Source organism: Drosophila santomea, chromosome 3R (genome assembly GCF_016746245.2).
Source record: "Drosophila santomea strain STO CAGO 1482 chromosome 3R, Prin_Dsan_1.1, whole genome shotgun sequence".
NCBI lineage: Eukaryota > Metazoa > Arthropoda > Insecta > Diptera > Drosophilidae > Drosophila > Drosophila santomea.
The window spans coordinates 18,650,238-18,669,436 of record NC_053019.2 but is presented as its reverse complement, the minus strand read 5'-3'; the positions used below and the strand labels follow the sequence as shown (position 1 = coordinate 18,669,436).

The window sequence follows — 19,199 nt, the reverse complement described above, 5'->3', positions numbered from 1 at the left end:
AACGTGCGGCCAAGTCTCGGAGCAGGCTTAAACCAAGCCGTGGCCAAAAGCGAATCCAATGCCAAAGCCAAAGCCACAGGAAAACGCTTACAGTGATGGTCAGCAGAATAGTTATATACTATATATTTATGCTTGCTAGAAGAGACGAGAATAACGCAATTTAAGGCTATATTTCGACAGGAACTTACTACTTTTGAAACTTCCATAATAATCTTTAAACACACAAGATACACGAACTTATCTAAAGAAGAAATATGGCTTTCTTTATTAAATAAAAATTTTGTGTTTGTCAAAATGAAGTCAGATTAAACCATATAAAGATAATAAAAAACTTAAAAAAATGCATAATAAGGAATATATAATTTATATAAAATAAACATCCGAAAATGTTCGATCTATTGTGGCAACCTCATCTGTGACTAAAGTCTGACGATGAGGCGCTACCAAAGTCATTCCACACCTTGTAAAATCAACAAAAAGGCAGTCAAGACCCAAGGAGCAACTGCAACTGCAGCAGCAACAGCAGACGCGAAGATAGAGATGGTTAGATACACGGCGAGCGCAAGATACGTAGATACAAAGATGCAGAGATACAGAGAGGGAGCGTGCAATTTGCAGCCTAGAAAAATAATTGCATGTGGAAGTTGCACGGGGGCGCAGAAGATGATGAAGAAGAAGAAGGGTTGCTGCAGCTAGAAATGAGCCAAAGAGCCGGGTTTTGAGCCCAAGTTGCGACTCATTCATGACGACGACGACGACGACGACGAGTTGCAAGTGCAAGTGCAGCTGTAACATTAACATGCAACCAGACGATGTTGTTGATGTTGTTGTTGCTGCTGCCTAGATGCAGATGCATTCAACGTCATTGTTGTTGCAGTTACTGCAGCAGCAGCAGCAGAAGCAGCAGCAGTCGCGGCAGCTTGCAGCAGCAGGTGAATTGCACGATTTTCAATGCAAAAGTCAAGAGCGGCAGCGGAAAAAAGTCGTTAGCCAAGTTTTATGCAGGCAGTTGCCACTATTTGTTGGCTAGGCTAGAGAACTGTGGCACAACCACACCGCCGCCGTCGCATGTGGCCAGGCTCCACTTTAGCCTCCACTGCAGGTACCACTGACCAGCTGCATTGCTGCCACGGCGAGGAGTGTTTGGTAGCAGCTTCCTTTTGGCATATGCAGATGCCTCCTGCCAGGGCCCATGGGCCTGGTAAAATGAATGAGAATAAGAATAAGATCGAGAACGAGAACGAGACAGCTGTTTCCGTTTGTTAAATGTTTGCCGGGTTGGCAAGAGATTGCCACCGCCGACATTGATGGTTCTGAATTTGTTGTGGCATTAAATGTGTCTTGTTCCCGGCTTATGCACGTCAGCTAATTATGGTCTAGATATATACATGCATACACACATGCACAGGCAATGCGTTTCGCTTCGATTCGATTAAATGGGAAATAAAAATGGCAGCACCCTAAGTGAAAGGGGAATTCGAACTAGAAAATAAAAGTCCAGCCAATTTGGAATGCTACTTCTAACTACCAGTTACAGATTAACCATTTGAAACTAGTTAATTTAAGCCATTTTTCTAAGGGCAATGGTTCAATTAAATGTTTCTATATATATACATATATGCATTACAGTCAAGTTTTAATGTACATGTATTGGGCTGTTTTCTTACATGGTGTAAATTACAATAACGAGTGAAATTCGTACATTAAGACTGTGAAAAAGCTGAAGTGAAAAAAGCGATCCACGTATGTGGTCAGCGCCAGGTGATCGACTAAACATTTTCCTCACCGCTTTTCCACCAGCAAGTTCTAGTCAAGTCAGCGGGTTTTTTGCCTTATTTAGTTTATTTTAGGTTTTTTTCACACTCTTTCTTCTTCTTTTTTTTTGTTAATAAACGTATTTAATGTTCACACTTTAGTCACGTTGTTGTTTTCGTTTCTGTTTACGCAGCATTGCATTTGTATTTACAACACCTCTTTTATTATTTTTATTGTCGTTATGGCAATGTGTGTTATCTTTCGACCAGATGGTAAACACTTTTTGAGTGTCCATTATCTAATAAAACAAAAACAAAAAAAAACTAAAATGGCCCAAAACAGCTGCAGTCCGTTGGGCAAAGAAACTTGATCAGCCTTGAAAATTATTGGTGCGCCAATAAAATTACCTAAGCTTCGACTTCGATACCCAACTGAACTTTATGCGAAAAATCTGTGGTAAGTGTACACAAATAAATCACCGAAAAAATAACGTAATTAGATACTACTCACAAAGAAGTTGTGTCAGAAATTAAACAGGCATTATTTCATTTGGTTGAAGTTCGCTGAATAATTTCTTTTCTGACCGCCATTAGTTCATGGAAAATCATGTTATATTTTAAACAACCCTATATATGGAGTGCAGTCCCCTTATCAACTGCAATTATTTTGTGGAAATAAATGAAATATATAATAAAACAAACTGAAATTGCGATAATTTGAACCATGCGTTGACTCGACTCGAATCGTGCACTACAACTATCAATATATATTCAAGTATATATTATATATAGTATGTCTAGCTATATTGTTGTAAAGAATATGTGGCCGTCTCTGTGGAATACATATTTCCAAACTTGGCAGTCAGTAAAAATTTTCGTTCGTGGCGCAAATTTTCAGCAAAAAAAATAAAATCAATTTCGTATGCCTTGATAAGAAAGCGCAAAATGTTTCCGCTTTTTGTTTTTGTTGCTCTCTTTTTTTTGTTTGCGCGATTGCATGACAACTTATAAGAAAGTACGAGTACATACATACATATATATATTTTTTGTTCAATAATTTCTTGCTTAAATTTAAACGCGTATTGTTGTTGTTGCATTTTTCCAGATTTCGCCACGTATCAGGCTCAATGGGGCGAGCCAAAGCTGTCGTAATTTGGGTCAGAAACGGCTGCGTCAGGGCCCCACTGATAAGAACTGCCGCTCCGCAGATTCAGATTAGCTCAGATTATTGGGCAGAGATACTGGCTGGCACATAGTTGTGAATCAAATTGGCAATCTTGGCTAAAAACCCAACGAAACGTTGAGAGCTTAAGAGAAACGTTTGGTTTGCACGGCTTCCGGTTATTGTAGATACCAACAATTAAGATATTTGTCTCTGAATTTCTGAATGGAAGTTATACTTGTGCAGATACAGCACGGATATCTATATCTAGTCACATGCCACGAATATACAAAGTATCTGTAGCTGTGTATCTATGCGTCTACACTCGACAGTTGCTTGAACTTCTGTCCTTAAGTATTGTGAAGTGTCGCTTGTCACAGTTTTGGGTTAGTCCGAAAGTAGCATTATCGGGGTTAGGAACTTGCTTTAAGTAGGGCCACCTACCCATTAACCTATCAATGCAGTTTGGGTTCTATCGAAATTGCAAGCTTACACTGTAATAGATAAGAAAACGCAACCTGGGCATACTAGTGAACGCCATGCCGGTCGTTCTCTTTCCGTTTTAACCTTGGAGGTGATCAGACGTACAGGTGCGACCAACCAAAAAAAAAAAAAAAAAAAAAAAAACACACCCACGTTTTCTTTATAATTTTTTTTTTGTATTTCGATATTCTTCGGTGAGTTAGTTTCTAAAGTGAAATTCGCTTTTGCTAATTATTTTCGTCTTTAGTACCCAAGCCCAGATTAGAAATCCCACCAACTGTATTTAAATTTGGGGTTATTTCGGTGCCAGATCAAAGGTAACTATTTATTCGAGTTTTTTTTACTTCAGAATCTAACTGAAAATTTAATAATTTCACAAGGTTCTGGCACCTTGTGCTACCCACAAGCAACCGCCGGCTCCAAGCCGTACCACCAGAGCAGCACGTCCAGCAGAGTAGCCGATGCACATCGATCATCAGAACATCTCTTTTGGCCGAAGCCATCGGTGTTCAAGTGTTATTAGTGTGAATTAATCTACCCCCCGCAAAAGTTCAGTGAAAAACAAAACCTGTAGCGAAAAACGAAAAAAAAAGGGAAAACAAAAGCCCTCACATTAAGCGGTTCAATTTTTTTTTGGTTATAACACGAGGTGGCTACACGGTGACAAACTAATGGTTTTACCGCACGCATTACCAAACATGTGCTAATACACTAATAAAATAATTGGACACCAACGATCGCCAAAACAAAAAAAATGAATTCAATTTAAAACGTTACGAAAACTACGAGTTTACTATACCCGAGAAAGAAAAAAAAAAGGAAATTATATATATTTTAAATATAGAATAAATTAAATTATAGATAGATTAAATTAAATTAAATAAATAAAAAAGAGGTAAAAAGTGAAAGTCAGTGGTGGAAAGATTTGGCCATGCCAGCTAGAAAAAAAAAATAAAATAAAAAAAAACTTTTTAAATAAATAGTAATATAGAAAAATAATTAAAATTAAAAACATAATGGGTTAATCATACTCCAGCCATTCATCCAACGCAATACCTCAATAATATATATATATCCATACACAACTTTTTCCGCAAACATTTATCAAGACCAAAACATGAAACAATAAGAAGAAATTCGCCGGAGAAAGTACTTTCGCCGTGGGAGAAAATAACATGTAAGTTATATCTCAAAATTTGTCTCTATTAATTGCAACGATATATTATTTAAAAAAAGGCATTGCATTTTTGGGGGATGGCTCTTTCAGTCTTTAAATTTTACAGTTTTATATATTAAATCTATTCTTTCTTTTGATCGCCTAATTCGTCGCGAAACCCAAAACCCAGGCTTGACCTACGACAACATGTTATTGCATGGTACAGTCGAGGATCGAAATATTGTGTACACCGAGCCTCTCTCGTGTATAGGTACAGTCGAGGACCGAAATATTGGGTACGCCGGTAGTAAATTGAAAATATTTTAATTTTTTTTTCTTCTTATCGAATTATATTACATTTATATTATATTAATACCTATGCGAATGGTATAGGTGGTTTTGAAACATATTTTCTTTTCAGCCACTGTATTTTCACTCATACTTACATATGTATATACAACGACTATTACAATGAATAAATAATTTAGGAATAATTTCTTTTGCATTAATAATTAAAATAGGATAAAACTATATATATATAATATAATAATGATAAAATAATAATCGCCCATGATAACAAGTAAAAGAACCAAAATAAGGTTAGGTAATTTCTTGGGGTTTTAAAATTTTTGTTTACTTTTTCTTTCTATTAATATATAAATCTATTTTACATGTTATCTAATTAGGATTTTAGGTTAAAAATTAAGTTAAGCAGGAACAACAAATGAAAGATTTTGGTTTAATTAATTTTAATGAATAAATTTATAATGAAGTCCGAATAGAAGTTATTTATCTGGGATTATGAACAGCGGATTTGATGCAGTGACCTGAATTCTTAGTGGACCAATGGGATCGCCAATAAACATGGTTTTGCTCGTGGCGATCATGGAAGGGTGGGGCAGCGGCCACTCCAGATTCCGGGGGTGCGCCTAAAAGATCCACTAGAATATTTTGTTTGAGATTTCCTTTCTTTTTAACTATATTTTTTTTTCCTTCCGATCTAGCTTTCTCTTTTCCCTCAAGATTATTTGTTGGCTATTCGCACGCGATTTTAGTTTATTTGTTTTAACTTTCAAGAGCACGTAGTATTACAGTATTTAAATTCTAACCCAGCCCATTGCCGACAACATAGAGCCGGAACCAGCGCGTGCCACTGTTAGCACTACGACAATTACATCTGCTCGCAATATAACTAATCTTCGTTATATGCTACAAATAAATAATGGCGCCCAACGTGGGGCCCGATCCGGCAGGCCCCAAATGAATAATAAAATTTTAATCGGTCACTTACATCTTTCGACCGCGTCCAAATAATCTTGATGTTCTTATTTCTTTTGGTGACTCAGTTACAATGGATTTTCTAGTACCTTGTATGACGGTGCTATTACCAAGTAACACTCGCATGTAATTATGAGCTAGACGCTGGATTAGGTAATAAACTTTACTCACCGCGCTTGCCATAGTTCACATGATGGCTTTTGCATTTTAGCTGGATTTTGATATTGTGGAAAGAATCTACAATCTACCGCTAAAGTGTATCGATGTCTTAGTTTATTTGACTTGGATCGTGAGTGGCAGGAAGTGAATTTGATGCCGTTTGCCTTTTCATCTTCGGCTGTGCTTCGTGTCCAGTAAAGTAAACTTAGCTTCGTTCCTGTTTAGTATGGATTTAGGGATATGGGTGAATAAACCATACCCTACCGATTAAACAGGTTAACATTTTTGTATTTCCTGTTTCCTTTTCAGTTTAGACCTAGAGTTGTGGGTGAATAAACTACACTCTACCCCTGATAAAACTCATTCTTATCTATTTTCATACTATTTTCTTCCCTTTTATTTTCTATTTAATCCTAAGGGCAATCCAAACAAAGTTAATAGTCGAAACTGCTCATTGAAGTGATTCATAATCCCTAGATATTTTTATGCATTTATATTGAAAAATAAAATTATAAACACCTAAAATAATTATATCATAACTATCGAAAAAAAAAAAAAAAAAAAAAAAAAAAAAAATTAACTTTTCTTTAAAAAAAACAAAATGCCGTTGTCTCGTAGTTATGAACACCTTCAACAAGAAACTCATTGCTATATTTGTTTGAAACCTATCGAATACACTGCCCAGTTGTTGTCTACAAGCTGCAATCATACCTTCCATTGGGTTTGCTTCAATACAAAAGTTACCAATCGCGACCGTTGTCCAGTTTGTAAAGCGTCCTTACAAGCTTCTTTACTTAATTTAACTGTAAACACCGAATTAAGTCAGTCCACACAAAGTCTTCCAGGGACCTCGCGCATAAATACTCGTGTTGAAGAACAAGTACGGATAGACTCTAGTCCAGGAACGTTAAATATGGACCAATCTAACGAAATACCGACCTCAGAGGATGCAAACAATAGGAATATGTCTCCAGGTCTAAATGATATGCAGCAGATAACCGAGGCGATGGCCGTAGCAACGGCAAAACAGACCGAACGTTTAGCGCAGGTTTTACACACCGGGCTGCAGAACATTTTATCGACACTTTCTACTGGACCCGAACAGCCAAGACCTCCAGTAGCCGAGTTAATAGATCGACAACAGCAAGTGCAGAGTAATGTCCCAAATCAATCTAGTTTCTCAACTATAGGGTCAGGGTTGCGATTTGATCGCGTAAGCCAAATAATTGCAAACTGGAAAATTAGATTCGCTGGACGAACAGGCATGAGCATTGATATGTTTATCTATAGGGTCGAAGCTCTTACCAAACAGACACTAGAAGGTAATTTTATGCTTCTAACTAGCCATGTCAACATTTTATTTGAAGGGGTTGCTAGTGATTGGTATTGGCGTTACCACCAAAGTGTACCCCAAGTTGAATGGAAGGCCTTATGCAAAGCCTTACGGCATCAATTTAAGGAAGAACGTCCAGATGTTAGCATTAAAGCAGAAATTTATCGTCGTAAACAAAAGGAAGGGGAGTCCTTTGATGACTTTTACGAAAGTATCATCCTATTAACTGATAAGTTATCTGAACCATTGTCAGAATTATCAGTGTTAGAATCCATTAGATCAAACTTATTGCCAGAAATTCAACATGAGCTTTTATATAAGGAGATCAGTAGCATTTCTCAGCTAAGGAGTATTATTCGCAAAAGGGAAACGTTCATGCTGACTGTCAAGCCAGGATTCCGAAAACCTCTTCCTGCTCCTCGTAGGTTTGTGCAGGAGGTAAGTCTTGAGTCCGAAGTGGAGTCGGATTCAGAGACAGCTGAAATTTCCGCAATTAATTTATCCTGTTGGAATTGTAGCAAAATCGGACACAGATATCAGGAGTGCTTAGCCGAACGTCGTGTGTTCTGCTATGGGTGTGGCAAACCAGACACCTACCTTCCTTCATGTCCTCATTGTCGCTCAAAAAACTACCGAGGCCGTGCACCTTTGAAAGGGGCACACAAACAAGTGGTGACGAAAGCCACCAATACGGAGTAACCAATAGCTGCTCTGTACCCTCTCTCCCTGATTTGTCTCAACAACCAGACTATCCTTTTACCGAATTATGTCCACCCGGCGAATCTTTCAATAAACACCAGAGACAGCCTTCGCGATCTGCACAGCGTATTAGAGATTTTTATGACCAGATAAAAATCGAAAAACGGTTTTTATTATCAGCAATTATTGCCTCTGATGTACGACCATACGCAGACGTAAAACTTCTTGGCCGATCAGTATCTGGATTAATGGATACTGGTGCCTCTATTAGTTGTATAGGTGGAAAACTAGCCGAAGAAATACTGATAGAAAAGTGTCCTCATAAGCCTGTTCAAAGTATTGTTCATACTGCCGATGGAAAATCCCAAAACATCGTGGGCAAGATTCGCACAGAAGTTCAGTATAACAATATGACCAAAGATATTACTTTGTACATCGTACCTTCGTTAAAACAATCACTGTATTTAGGGATCGACTTTTGGATAAAATATCAGCTATTGCCATATACTATCATGAAACCTAGTCCAGAAAGTAATCTCTCAGCAGTAGACCTAGACGATGTTCGTTCTCTGACGGAAGAACAAAAACAGCAATTGAACGCCGTAGTCACATGCTTTCCTTCTTTTGCCGAAATGGGTCTAGGGAAAACGACCATGCTTTCCCACTCCATTGACGTTGGCGATTCCGTACCTATCAAGCAGCGACATTATCCTGTGTCCCCAGCTATCGAAAAACTTATGTATGATGAACTGGATCGCATGCTTGCGTTAGGGGTTATTGAAGAATCGACCAGTGCGTGGTCTTCCCCTGTTGTATTGGTCCGCAAACCCGGAAAAGTGCGATTATGCATAGATAGCCGAAAGGTGAACCAAGCGACACGTAAGGATGCTTATCCAATGCCCATCATTGATGGCATCCTAAGCCGGTTGCCTAAAGCGGAATATCTAACGAGCCTGGATCTTAAAGATGCCTATTGGCAAATCCCACTAGAGCCAAGTTCGCGTGATAAAACAGCATTTACGGTACCAGGTAGACCTCTCTACCAATTCACTGTAATGCCATTTGGTCTTACCAACGCGCCTGCAACCATGTCCAAATTAATGGATCGAATAATTCCATGCACTTTAAAAAACGAAGTATTTATATATCTAGATGACCTTTTGATTGTATCCGATACTTTTGAACGACATGTCTTAGTTCTGAAAGAATTAGCATCTTGTTTAAGAAAAGCGGGATTAACCATCAATGTTCAGAAAAGCAAATTTTGTAGAAAGGAGGTCAGCTACTTAGGCCATATTGTAGGCAATGGCGCAATCGCAATGGATATGGATAAAATTAGTGCTATCGTAGATTATCCTGTTCCTAAGTCTATTAAGCAATTGCGACGATTCCTGGGTATGACTGGGTGGTACCAGAAATTTATTCGAAATTATGCTTCTGTCTCAGCACCTTTAACGGATGCGTTGAAAGGAAAACTACGTTTTAATTGGTCCGAGGCAGCTAATGAAGCTTTTGAGAATTTAAAAAAGCAGCTTTGTAATGCCCCAGTGTTACATACCCCAGATTTTCAACGGCCGTTTTATATCCACTGTGACGCCAGCCACACCGGCGTTGGTGGCGTGCTTATGCAGATAAATGACGAAGGTGACGAAGTTCCTATCTCTTACATGTCCAAGAAACTTAATCAATGTCAGAGAAATTACTCGGTCACCGAAAAAGAATGTTTAGCGGCTATATTAAGCATAAAAAAATTTCGTGCGTATGTTGAAGGACATGCGTTCACCGTCATTACCGACCATGCGTCGTTGAAATGGTTGATGAATCAATCTGACCTAAGCAGTAGACTAGCCCGTTGGGCTTTAAAGCTCCAGGGTTATGACTTCACGATACAGCATCGCAAGGGTAGTCGAAACATCGTTCCTGATGCGCTGTCACGGACGCACGCTAACGATCTCTCGGCGATTGAGGTTGATTTAAAATCAGCAGCTTTTGAAGTACCGAGCTATCAGGAGTTGAAGAAAAAAATTGAGCAAGGAAGTCTTCTAAGTCCCGACGTAAAAGTTGTAAACGGTTATGTTTATCGTCGTACCGAGCATGCTTCGGCTGAGCAAGTTGCTGATGAATCAGTTTGGAAACTTTGGCTACCTTCGGAATTAGTGTCAGTGGCTATTAAGGCTGCCCATGACGATCCTTTAGCTTCTCATGGCGGAATAAATAAAACCTTAGAGCGAATTCGTCGATATTATTTTTGGCCTAATCTGGTAACCGATGTTCGCAATTATATTAACCAATGCGAGGTCTGCAAAAGCACTAAGCACCCTAACCAAGTGCTTAGACCACCGTTAGCCAAAGTAACGACCAGTATGCGACTATTTCAAAGGCTATACGTGGATTATTTGGGTCCTTACCCTCGGACGAAGTCTGGCCACATTGGCATATTCATAGTCCTTGATCATTTTAGCAAATTTCCTTTTCTAAAAGCAGTAAAAAAATTTACTGTGGATGCAATCGTGCCGTATATGGAAGAGTTATTCCATTGCTTTGGCGTACCTGAAACTATCGTATCCGATAACGGTGTGCAATTTAAGTCGCACGCTTTTAACAATCTGTTAAATAGCTATGGAATTAACCACGCCTACACTGCTTCATATGCACCACAAGGAAACGCATCTGAGCGAGTAAATCGATCCGTTCTGGCTGCCATTAAAGCCTATGTCCATCCAAATCAGACCAACTGGGACGAGAACCTCAGTAAGATTAGCTGTGCACTTCGCTCAAGTCTTCACACTGCCGTACAGCAAACGCCGTATCGCCTTGTTTTCGGACAACACATGATAACTAATGGTTCTACATACGAATTGTTACGACGATTGAATCTGTTAGAAGATAGATCCATTGTATTTAATAGGGACGATTCGTTCGATATCATGAGAGAGCAAGCTAAAGAAAAGGTGGTAAAGCAACATGCGCGCAACGAAAAGACGTACAACATGCGTAGTCGAGAAGTATCGTATGCGGTAGGTCAAGAAATTTACCGTAGAAACTTCCAACAGAGCAATTTTGCAAAAGGTTTCAATGCCAAGTTAGCTCCAGCCTTCTTAAAAGCTCGAGTGAGAAGAAAACTAGGCTCGGCATATTATGAGCTTGAGGATTTACAAGGACGAATTGTTGGAAAATTTCATGCGAAGGATCTTAAACAATAGTTTCCGCTCCAAGCGTGGATCACCCTTGATTGTCTAATCAAGCGTGATTTTAGTGGGGGGGATTTGAAGTGTCGCTTGTCACAGTTTTGGGTTAGTCCGAAAGTAGCATTATCGGGGTTAGGAACTTGCTTTAAGTAGGGCCACCTACCCATTAACCTATCAATGCAGTTTGGGTTCTATCGAAATTGCAAGCTTACACTGTAATAGATAAGAAAACGCAACCTGGGCATACTAGTGAACGCCATGCCGGTCGTTCTCTTTCCGTTTTAACCTTGGAGGTGATCAAACGAAAAGGGGCGACCAACCAAAAAAAAAAAAAAAAAAAAAAAAACACACCCACGTTTTCTTTATAATTTTTTTTTTGTATTTCGATATTCTTCGGTGAGTTAGTTTCTAAAGTGAAATTCGCTTTTGCTAATTATTTTCGTCTTTAGTACCCAAGCCCAGATTAGAAATCCCACCAACTGTATTTAAATTTGGGGTTATTTCGGTGCCAGATCAAAGGTAACTATTTATTCGAGTTTTTTTTACTTCAGAATCTAACTGAAAATTTAATAATTTCACAAGGTTCTGGCACCTTGTGCTACCCACAAGCAACCGCCGGCTCCAAGCCGTACCACCAGAGCAGCACGTCCAGCAGAGTAGCCGATGCACATCGATCATCAGAACATCTCTTTTGGCCGAAGCCATCGGTGTTCAAGTGTTATTAGTGTGAATTAATCTACCCCCCGCAAAAGTTCAGTGAAAAACAAAACCTGTAGCGAAAAACGAAAAAAAAAGGGAAAACAAAAGCCCTCACATTAAGCGGTTCAATTTTTTTTTGGTTATAACACGAGGTGGCTACACGGTGACAAACTAATGGTTTTACCGCACGCATTACCAAACATGTGCTAATACACTAATAAAATAATTGGACACCAACGATCGCCAAAACAAAAAAAATGAATTCAATTTAAAACGTTACGAAAACTACGAGTTTACTATACCCGAGAAAGAAAAAAAAAGGAAATTATATATATTTTAAATATAGAATAAATTAAATTATAGATAGATTAAATTAAATTAAATAAATAAAAAAGAGGTAAAAAGTGAAAGTCAGTGGTGGAAAGATTTGGCCATGCCAGCTAGAAAAAAAAATAAAATAAAAAAAAACTTTTTAAATAAATAGTAATATAGAAAAATAATTAAAATTAAAAACATAATGGGTTAATCATACTCCAGCCATTCATCCAACGCAATACCTCAATAATATATATATATCCATACACAACTTTTTCCGCAAACATTTATCAAGACCAAAACATGAAACAATAAGAAGAAATTCGCCGGAGAAAGTACTTTCGCCGTGGGAGAAAATAACATGTAAGTTATATCTCAAAATTTGTCTCTATTAATTGCAACGATATATTATTTAAAAAAAGGCATTGCATTTTTGGGGGATGGCTCTTTCAGTCTTTAAATTTTACAGTTTTATATATTAAATCTATTCTTTCTTTTGATCGCCTAATTCGTCGCGAAACCCAAAACCCAGGCTTGACCTACGACAACATGTTATTGCATGGTACAGTCGAGGATCGAAATATTGTGTACACCGAGCCTCTCTCGTGTATAGGTACAGTCGAGGACCGAAATATTGGGTACGCCGGTAGTAAATTGAAAATATTTTAATTTTTTTTTCTTCTTATCGAATTATATTACATTTATATTATATTAATACCTATGCGAATGGTATAGGTGGTTTTGAAACATATTTTCTTTTCAGCCACTGTATTTTCACTCATACTTACATATGTATATACAACGACTATTACAATGAATAAATAATTTAGGAATAATTTCTTTTGCATTAATAATTAAAATAGGATAAAACTATATATATATAATATAATAATGATAAAATAATAATCGCCCATGATAACAAGTAAAAGAACCAAAATAAGGTTAGGTAATTTCTTGGGGTTTTAAAATTTTTGTTTACTTTTTCTTTCTATTAATATATAAATCTATTTTACATGTTATCTAATTAGGATTTTAGGTTAAAAATTAAGTTAAGCAGGAACAACAAATGAAAGATTTTGGTTTAATTAATTTTAATGAATAAATTTATAATGAAGTCCGAATAGAAGTTATTTATCTGGGATTATGAACAGCGGATTTGATGCAGTGACCTGAATTCTTAGTGGACCAATGGGATCGCCAATAAACATGGTTTTGCTCGTGGCGATCATGGAAGGGTGGGGCAGCGGCCACTCCAGATTCCGGGGGTGCGCCTAAAAGATCCACTAGAATATTTTGTTTGAGATTTCCTTTCTTTTTAACTATATTTTTTTTTCCTTCCGATCTAGCTTTCTCTTTTCCCTCAAGATTATTTGTTGGCTATTCGCACGCGATTTTAGTTTATTTGTTTTAACTTTCAAGAGCACGTAGTATTACAGTATTTAAATTCTAACCCAGCCCATTGCCGACAACATAGAGCCGGAACCAGCGCGTGCCACTGTTAGCACTACGACAATTACATCTGCTCGCAATATAACTAATCTTCGTTATATGCTACAATTGCTCAATGTAATTGTACTTGCGGCGATCGCATTGTGACGCCTCTGATAGCCCCACCCAGTCCCCCCTCGAAAACCACACCCCCCCCCCACCGCCACCCATTGTGTATCTTTGTTTACACATTTCGCTTTCGTACATCGCACTGTCGCTGAAGGACAATGTCAATGAGGCATTGCACATATTATTATGAACTTATTTCAGTGTACATTCATGTCATTTTCGGGGTTTGCCGAACGATAAGCGATCGTAGAACCTGAACAACGCTCGAAGGAGAAAGGGCTTAAAGATCCGCCAATATATAATGATTATTAATACTGAAAGTATACAGATATAATATAATAGTAAAAGATTTTTATCTATAACGAGCTTATAAGTTCCTTTATCAAAAATCGAACACCTAATTAGGAAAACGATTAAATTTGTTTTATTCACTAATTGATTCATGCGTCTCCGAGCTGAGGATCGCTCTTTGGGCATATCTATCTATGACTAAGCTAATCACGAACTCGTTAATTATTTATGACTCATTAATTATAATTAATCACTAAATATATTTGCAGTTTATTGGCGATTATTTGAGAACCAATTTGGCATACGTACATATTTCATAGCTGCTGATGTGCATAGCATCACATATATTTGTCTTAAATTATCTCTGCCCAAAAGCCAAATTGATGCTGCGGCGGCTGCTGATGCTGCTGCGCTGCTGCGATGCTGTTGCTGCTGCTGCTGCGGAGGGCTTGCAGCAGCTCAGGACGTGGCAACCCTGGCTTGGAGTGGGTTGCTGCAGCTCCTCCCGGCGATGTATATAATTTTTATATACGATAAAAGTGCTTCTCTCGTTTTGGTGGGCAGCTCACACAAAAGGCAAAAATGCAGGCAGATTTTTATTGTTGATGCGGACTTTTCATTTCTTTTTTTGTTTGGGCTATTGGTTGGTTTTTATTTATTATATATATATGTATATATATATATTTATATATGTGGAGCACAGAGTAAATTATATGCAGCGCGTGAAAATGAAACGCGAATTTTTCTTTCGGGCTTTTTTTTATTTGGTTGAATTACTATTTTTTTTTGTCGTTTGTTGTATGTTCAATTGTGTAATGCGTTTTGTTGTTGTTGTTGTTGTACTGCTGCACTTATTTTGTTGTTGTTGAAAGTTGCACTTTGTGTTGTTGTAGATTTTTTGACAGTTGCCCCGCGTGTTTGTGTATTAATTATTTTATTAATTTTTTCTGTGTTTAAATTCTGGCTCTTTGATATGTTGCATTATCAAAATGCTTTAGCATTTAACTTTTTTTTTGTTGTTGCTTACGAACCTTTTTCCTTTTGCATTTGAAAACAATTCAAAAGTAATGGCTACTTTTTTAATTATTTTTCCTTTTTTAGTTCGTTTAACGTTAATATTTGTTTTTTTTTGATTGCACTTTTCATGTGTTTTGTTTCGTATTTTAATTCAACAGAAATTTACTAACAAAAGTGTAGCCGTTGTTGTTGCAGTTGTTGTTTTTGTTTAATATCTAAAAAATGTAAAATATGGAAATCGTTGATAACAGAAGCGAAAAGCGAGACGTGTGGCCCAAATGATTTCATTCACTGCACTTTTCTGGCTTTTGATAAAAATCGCTGACAAACATGGTTGCTATTTAAAGTATGCTATGGGGAATCTGATTAACATGGCGATTTTATATTTCGATAGCCGCCTAAAGATGATTTGATTTCAAGCGGAATCCACCGAAAGCAGCTGCATAAAAAAATGAACTGAACTCGCCCAAAATGAAATTAGCTGGCGGAGCAGAGCATCAACTTGGTAACCCCCTTCCAAAATATAAAAAACTTTATGCCAGCGAGAAATGCGAATAAAAAATGTATACATATACATATATATAGAAAAATTCGCCTGGCAAGTTCGGAACAAAAAAAAAAAGGAACAAAATGCAGCCAAAAAAAAAAGAAAGAATACCATTGTAAATAGTAATTTAAGTTTCGTGAGTATGAAGGGGTATCGGGCGGAGGATGTTGCCGAAAAACGTAAAATAAAATAATAAAGTAGAAGCTGGGCGGAAAATAAAAAAAGGAAAACCGAACGGAAGGTAAGGAAAATCCAATGGTCAACTGGATGGGCAAGGTGAGGGTTAAGCTCTCGGTGAGGGGCAGGGGCGGTGGTGTACCAATTGATGTTGCGCAGCTGCAGCTACATTTTTTTCGGCTATTTAATTTGCCATTTTTTTTTGTCTAGCATATCTGGGAGTTGATTTTTCTCAGCTCACCCCCACCTCGTTTTTTCTACTTTAATTTTTTTTTTGGTTTTTTGGAATTTTTTTTTTTTATTTCTGTTCGCTCTTAGTTTTTGTTCATTATGCTGTGCGCCAAGCCCGACGGCAAAGTAAATGCCAGCAACTGGAGACTGGCGACCGACCTGGCCATTGTCATGGGCGGTGGAAATGGTGGAAATGCTGGAAATTGGGAGGGGGGTGGTCCTCAAGCGCCTGACGAAAATTGAAACTGACAAAAATTTGTTACATTTGCCTGCACAGAAAAGTTGGCGACGACGAACTACCCGAAAAAATACACACTTTATTACTGTGTACTTGCAGCTACTTCTTTGCTGCTCCTCCAATTCTCATCCATTTTTTTTTTGTTTTTCGGCTTCTTTGTTTGTTTTGTTTTACTGCTGCTGCTGCTGCTTCAGAAGTTTGGCTACAGTTCATTTTGTATGCTGCTGCCTTTGTGGTTTTTTTCTCTCATCTTTTTGCCCACTTTTTTTTGGACCTTTCAATCTATTTTTCAGAATTTTTTTGTTCAAGATTCTAGCAGGTTTTTGGGTGCAGTGAACGAGAATCGAAGACGGCATTTAAATATGAAATGCAGGGCGTAAATGATTTTTTAAGCGAATTATAATGTCATTTTGTCCATTTAAAATGTTCTTGAAAGCTGCGTATTTTCCGAATTTTTTAGAGTTCTTGCCAATTTAAAATTATTTGTGTCCTTTTCAGATGGCATTTGTTATATGAATAATCGACTTGTGAAATGCGATGATTGATGCTTAAATGAGTTTCCTTCCACATTCAATTATTTGGAAAATTGTATTTATTGAGCTTGTGTCACATTTCACTAAGGTTTTTCCCGGGTAAATATTATTTAAAACTCGAAATTGTTATTCAACAATGGGCCGCCTTATTAAGTCAGGCTCACACACACACACACACTCTCGCAGGCACACACACACACAGGCGCACATAGTCAATCAACCGGAGACACGCACTTGAGCTGGGCAATGCAACTATTCAACCAAAAGACCGAAATAAAAATGCATTCTATAAAAATTTGCGAGTGCGCGAAAAAAACTTTTCCGCATTTTGCATGACAGCGGCGACAGCGACGTCAACGGCGACGTTAACAGCGGCAGCGACGTCTGCGTCGGCGGCAACGTCGGCGTTTTCGCACACACACACACTCACTCGCACGTTAACGCAGAGCAAACAAGAGACAAGCGGCGATTGCAATTTATATTAATGCCGAAAAAATCAAACAAAACGCGGGCGATTGATGCCGCCGATGAATGTGCGTGAGAAGCACAAAAAAGGACACACGGCGTATACTTAATGTGTTTAAAATGTATTCTATTGCGTTGTTTGGGCATACAAGTGTCACTGTTTTTAAGACTGAAAATTCTGAATTTTCATTTAAGTTATGTTTGGATTTTAAAAAAATTATAGTTCACATTTTTGTTCCTATTCACAATTTGTATTTTTAGCATGTAATTTAGTTTTGTGTGCAGAGTATATTTGTTGATGTTTTGCAAATGCATTATTTGTACAGCTCACTGTTTTTGTTTCATTTCTTGTTACTATTGTAACAATGCGTATTGATAAATTCAATTGTTGTTGTCATGTAGCTGATGCACTTTATTAAGAATTCGTGTTGTCGGCATTTTATGCGGCAAGGTTCTATTCAATATCGCTGTAAGCTAATTTATTCACGTTGCTTATGTTGCTTGGCCATTTATTTGGATATATATTTTGATTTTCGGCAATTGTCGTGTTTGTGTTTATCAATGGCAAACGATTTTCGCCTATGGACTGCGTGTAAATGGGCAATGCGCTTAATGCTTTACGATTGATATACGCGATCGTCGGAATCTGAATCTCAATCGGAATCGGACGCTACACCTCGGAACGACTCGGGCCGCGTCCGAAAATGCGTTCCGTTGCATATCGGATGCGTTGTATTTCTGCGACTGCCGAAGCCGACTGCAAAATTATATCACAACAACACGAAGACACCAGCACAGTGCCGAGCTGACGTCGACGTCGCCGCTTTTTTTTGCTGTGCAAAAACAAGAAAAACACCACGGAAAACACACACACACACACATAGCAAAACTGCATACTGCAAAACTAGAATGCTTTTATGCGAGAGAGAGCAAAGTCCTCTCCGCTCATTGAGTTATTTCCACAGAGCGCAGTCGCGAGAACTTTAGGAGTAACGGGGTAAGCCGCACTCACACACAAGCCCACTTGGTTAACAAGACACACGGCGGAGAGAGAGAGAGACAGGAGGAGAAGGAGGAGGAGAAGAAGAGAGAAGGAGAGAATACGAGTGCACTGCAATAATTGCACTGCACTTCGAGTGCAGCGCGCGTTGATAAAAAAATTGCCAAGCTGCGCAACGAGCTGCCAAAATTTGAGTCCTCCCAAGAAGTGCAGCTCACTACTGAAAAGTGCTCTCGCTGAAAAGTCACTCAGAATCGAGCACTCACACACACTCACACAGGCACACTCAACTGCACGCCTAGAACAATGCACACTAATGCACATACGCCCATTAATTCACCACATTTTTTGTGTCGCTTTTTTAACAAGCAAAAGGAATGCACTTCTGCCGCTGCGCTGCCGGCGTCATAGCAATTAGCTGCCTTTTTTTTTGGTCGAATTAACGGGGGGTGGGGTGGTGGGGTTATGGTGCGGAATGGCAAGAAGAGATAAAGGATATATTAAATACTAACCTACAAAATAAATATATTTTGAATATTAAGGGAATCCAGTTAAAGGTACACTTTCAGTTTAAGTATATGTATATGTAAGTAAAGATCGAATATTGATGAACTAAAAATGTTGTTTTCCTGATGTATAATTTCCTATTTGGATCAATTTCAATTGAAAAGGTTAATTCCCAAGATTGGCCTGAAACAAAACTCACTCAAACGCATTAGCTCGCCAATATACTCGGCTTGAGAAACTGCATTTCCTGCTCATTGAAAGTGGCTCTCCTGTGGTGAGTTTCTCCTTCGGCTACTCAACTCAAGCGCGCCGCTCAAGAACGTTGCTCTTTCTCTGTCACTCAGTGAGTTGCATGTTAATGAGCCTAAATGCTTTCTTACTTTTGTTTCCCCTATTTTATGTTTATTTTT

At 38.2% G+C, this 19,199-nt stretch overlaps 1 protein-coding gene and 2 long non-coding RNA genes across 3 annotated transcripts in view; 2 read left to right on the top strand and 1 right to left on the bottom strand.

The window, feature by feature from the left end:
- The window catches only part of LOC120454183 (mushroom body large-type Kenyon cell-specific protein 1), a 78,118-nt gene that overhangs the window by 34,962 nt on the left and 23,957 nt on the right, over positions 1-19,199 (bottom strand). The gene's annotated exons all lie outside the window — the stretch shown is intronic.
- LOC120454184 lies at positions 3,071-6,542 on the top strand. Its single transcript, XR_005616598.2, has 3 exons — positions 3,071-3,593; positions 3,647-3,716; positions 3,780-6,542. It is a non-coding gene; the product is annotated as an uncharacterized LOC120454184 (long non-coding RNA).
- Positions 11,556-13,808, top strand: LOC122756528. Its single transcript, XR_006356512.1, has 3 exons — positions 11,556-11,608; positions 11,662-11,731; positions 11,795-13,808. It is a non-coding gene; the product is annotated as an uncharacterized LOC122756528 (long non-coding RNA).